The sequence below is a fragment of the Oryzias melastigma genome, linkage group LG5, assembly GCF_002922805.2.
Source record: "Oryzias melastigma strain HK-1 linkage group LG5, ASM292280v2, whole genome shotgun sequence".
In the NCBI taxonomy this organism is placed as follows: Eukaryota; Metazoa; Chordata; class Actinopteri; order Beloniformes; family Adrianichthyidae; genus Oryzias; species Oryzias melastigma.
The window spans coordinates 5002980-5007291 of NC_050516.1; the positions used below are offsets into that span (position 1 = coordinate 5002980).

At 43.2% G+C, this 4312-nt stretch overlaps 1 protein-coding gene and 1 long non-coding RNA gene across 6 annotated transcripts in view; one reads left to right on the forward strand and one right to left on the reverse strand.

Moving 5' to 3' along the window:
- The window catches only part of LOC112145500, a 4989-nt gene extending 2316 nt beyond the window's left edge, over positions 1–2673 (reverse strand). For 3 of the 4 annotated variants that reach the window (XR_004947837.1, XR_002919082.2, XR_004947836.1), the window contains exons 1-2: positions 2240–2673; positions 187–893 (exon numbers count right to left, since the gene is read on the reverse strand). This is a non-coding gene — a long non-coding RNA (uncharacterized LOC112145500). Of the gene's footprint in view, positions 1–186; positions 894–2119; positions 2170–2239 lie in introns of all 4 variants that reach the window. The other variant, XR_002919083.2, reaches the window with a different exon arrangement.
- The window catches only part of pdzrn3b (PDZ domain containing RING finger 3b), a 110318-nt gene that overhangs the window by 77502 nt on the left and 28504 nt on the right, over positions 1–4312 (forward strand). The gene's annotated exons all lie outside the window — the stretch shown is intronic.

A 4312-nucleotide genomic window follows, 5' to 3' on the forward strand; every position in this document is an offset into this window, starting at 1 on the left:
GGGGGGGGGGGGGGGTCAGATTGATGAGCTGCTGTAGAATGTAGCAGGTAAACACCAGAGCAGCCCCCACCACCCGTACAGAGCGACACAACTTGTTGGAGGAGTTTCCATGAAATCTGTTTGCCCCCTCCACCCCCTGTCTGTGTCTCTGTTCCGCTCATGCCCCACCTCTTCTGTGAAAGTCACCTTTCAGGCGCTGAAGGAGAACCTCTGTGGAGTTCTGGATCCCACCAGCAGGTGGCAGCATGACTCCTCGGATGGTTAAGATCCTTATCCCTGTGAAGGAGAAAAAACCTGAAAGAGAGTCGTTTAGTGTCCCGCCGTAAGGAGAAACACTTGTCTCCCCGTTTGTTGCTTTTTTTCTCCCATTTGTGTTGCACGCCACAGATCAGGTGATCCTGCACGTTTCAGCAGCGTGGGGCGGATTTAGGATGTGATCGGGGCTTAATCCAGACCTGGCTGTGTGCGCGGGAACGTGCACCTGCTTCATGAATGAACCTCTGTTTGCGTCTCCTAAACGGAAGCTGCGTTGGCCGGTCGCTGGAGCGCAGAGAGTCCACTTCTGTCGCTGGTTGAGCGGCTGGTTAGCACTGGATGGGGAGTTGGTTTAAACATTTTCCACCTGTATTTATACTGGAAGGTCCACAATTTGGACTAAAGAGAAACCTCAAACAACACAACTTTTTTGGGATGAAGGTAACCATAGTGACAGTGAGAAACAGGTTATGTTTCCTTGGCAACTGGAGTCTCTCCCAGTTTGTTAATGGTGACCGTCCTGCTTCTTGACAGCCTCAGGTCTCAATTTTGTCTTTGTAGTTTTGCACATTGATGAGAGTGAGTGACAGGACTAACACCGGGGGTTGGGGTGGGTTGATTAATGACATCTGAATACCCTGAAACGAGGAGAATAGACAAAAGGAGCATAAATAATTTATGTTTTTTATATAACAGAAAATGTTCCTTTTTCTTCCACTCCGAGTCAGTTTTTTTTAAAACCAAACAGGGATGCTTTCTTTTTGTTCAATGAAAAAGTATAGACAAACAGTTAATGGGGAAGGGGGCGGCCTTACTCCACACCCGCAACTCAAGCCCAAAGAGACAATTGTTTTTGTGATATTGGGCTGTATAAATAAAATTGAGTCTGTAGTCTTCAGTCTGGATCATGAGCGCCTGCATCGGGAGAAGATGGAGGAAAAAAAATCCTCAGCCTTTATAAAAAGTTCTGTGGACATACCGGCATCACTTTGCTCTGTACCTCTCTCTATACTAAGAATGTTCCGGTTCCTTAGCTAATCTCTCTGTCACTGTAAATCACAGATCCAACTACACATCCCCCGCTCAGCCAGTCCGCTTTTTTTACATTTTTCAAATCTGGGCTGAGAGTGGAGTCAGCCTCCAAGTGTCCAGTTGTGTTACTATTTAGAAGACCACTAGGAATGCATTTTAGAATAGATCAAAAGATGATCGGAGTGGGACTTAACACATTTCCAACTAAAGCCTTGGTCAGTCTTTGACTGGCTCGGATGTTATTGGATCTTTTATGATCTTTACCATTAAAAAAAAGTACTTTATTATCTTGTTCAAAATCTAGTGGATCCAGAATAGAGCCTTGAGGAACTCTGCATGTAATTGTTTTGTTTTTTTCTAATTTAAAGGTAAATTCATTGTAAATGTAATTCAATTAGTTTGATTCCAGAAAATTGTGTTTGCATCAAAACATTTTTGACCATCAACTTTGTCAAATTCATTCGCCTTCCTCCCAACTCACTGAATGTTGTAAATTACAGAAACTGTGATTCCGCCCTTTTTATTTGATCACTGTGGCCACAAAGCAAACTTTAGCTAAGTGACGCTTTTTTAATAACTGACCGTCATTGACAATCCTCTCTGTAAAACTGTGGACAAACTGAGAAGCAGCTTCTGTAGCCGTGCTGCTCTAAGAAATACAAGGTACAGGAAGTCATTCCATCGACCACCAGACTCTATAAGTCCACTGTAACTGCCAGGTGAAAGAAAACCACATTAATGCATCATTTCTTTCAAGCTTTCAGTTACTTTAACTAGGCATTTTAGTTGATCTACTGTTATATATGTACTTATTAATATGAGATTCACTTACCTGTATATTTTGTATTTATTTTATTCTGCTGCTGCTACAACTGAATTTCCCTACAAGGATTAATAAAGTTGATCTTGATCTAGAATAAACCATTCAGACATGAGGATAGCGGTGTATTACCTCCAGTTACGCTCACATCAGATAACTTCTGTTCTTCTGTTTTGTGAAGATGTTGTAACTTTAACTCATCTGTAGGACCAATTGGTCGGTTAACCTCAGCAGAGCATCATTCCTCCCTTTGGTTTGGTGGAACCGGTCATTCGGTCCAGCACAGCGAGCCAAGTGAGGGCTCCTCTTGACCTCTACCACTCCACCGCACCAAATCGATCTGTTTTCGCCGCTTTCAGGCTGGCTGTCTGAGCCGGCCTGAATAATGGCGTGTTGGCTGAAGGCAGTAGATAAGGAAGTGCGCGGGCAGTGATGGACTGCAGGAGGGGGGGGTCCACCGTGGAGGGGCTTTGACGTGGACGGATGAAAGTGTTGGCTCAGTGGAGCATGGAGGTTTCTACCAACAAAGCAGCTGAAAACGTTTCCTCAAACTTGAAAGATTGACTTTCCCTCCTTGGTCTGTGTGTGGGGGGGTTTGAAGTAGAGTCAGAGTTGAACTTTTTCAGGGGGGGTGACCTACTATTCCAGACTCCTCTCAGGACGGCAGGTTTGATTGACGGCTACAAAGTGGCCACCGCTTCAGAGGTCCTCAGTCCAATCCTCATCACTCAGCTGTTGTAAGACAATGTTGGCCCCCCCACTCCACCCCGTCCGCCAAAGGCCGATAAAAATAGATTTTTTGGGGGCATTTTTAACATGATATTGCAGCATTTTTCTCATGGAGTAGGACAAATTATATAAAAAAAATTGCATTTCTTATTATTTCTTTGTTCAAATTGTTGTGAGTCAGGAGCAGACAAAAAATTTTGTTGAGAAAAAAATTGTAGGACATATGGTGGGTGGGCCTAGATTTGAGCGGGCATCTGGGTCAAAACCGTACTGGACGGCTCCAATATTGCTCACCATTTTTGTTTCATCACTAATCCTAGCTTGAGGGTCTGAGGGCTGTAGCTAGCAGAACGGTAAACAGAGAGCTCTCAGCAACGGGGAGGGGAAGTGGGGGTTGGCTTGCCCTGCCTCAACGTTCCCACCCAAAACCACAGTTGAATTTGTAATATTCTCCAGCCACATTTAGTATTTTGTTTGCAACTTTGAAAGTTTTTTTTTTTTTTGAAAATTTTGTTTCCAATTTAGGAAATTGTGATCTCAAAACTGTTTGGAGAACTGGTTTGCACTCCATACAGAATCCGTTGGAAATACATTAATGGCGTAAATAATCAAAAGTTCCAGTAGGTCATTTTTGCTCTTGCCCGCGACGATTAAAGGGTTAATCCTTTAATACCCATGATTTTGCAGACAACAACTTAATAACACGCTTTGATCTACTGTAACTCTATGATCATTAGCGATCAAGTCAGCTGATTCCGATGTGGAGAGAGCATATTTGCATTTTGGTTTATCACCAATTCGGCGCAAAACTGGTTTTCTCCACGACAGAAGCAGCTGTTTAGTATTGATGGTGCAATAACAAGTGTTGCATATCAGCATGCAGCTACTCTTCTCCACGCCAGAATCCGCCAGAATTTCAGTAAAGTCCACCTCAGATGAAAAGCCACGCCCCCTCAGAGGAGATTTTAGAGACAGAGGCTTCAGATCAACATGAAAAATGGCTTTTTAAAGACATTTAGGTTGTGAAATTTTGCTTGAAAATATCATAATCATAATGAAAACACCACTGAGAACGTTTTGTTTTTTTATAAGTCATTGGAGTACTTAAACTGTGTAAACGGTTCAAGAGTTGCAATTATCGAAAGAATATCAATGCTGGAGATAAAACTCTGGTGTTGAGGGGTAAGAATTAAACGATTGTTAATAAAAATTTGGCACTCAAACGATACCATCAGAGACAGAACCAGATCTAACACTGTTGCAGAAAGGATCTTACATAGAGCGCAGGTAAGGGTAAAAAAAGAGGTGGAAAAAAAATATAAAAGAGGCAAAGAGGCTTATCAAGAGATGGTACAGGTGTGTGTGTGTGGGGGAGGGGGGGGGTCCTCATAAATGTGGGCTCTGTTCTCATTACTACCCTTGATTACCTTAATCCTCTGTGTGAGCTCAGGCCCGTCACACTCTCCAGGGATCCCA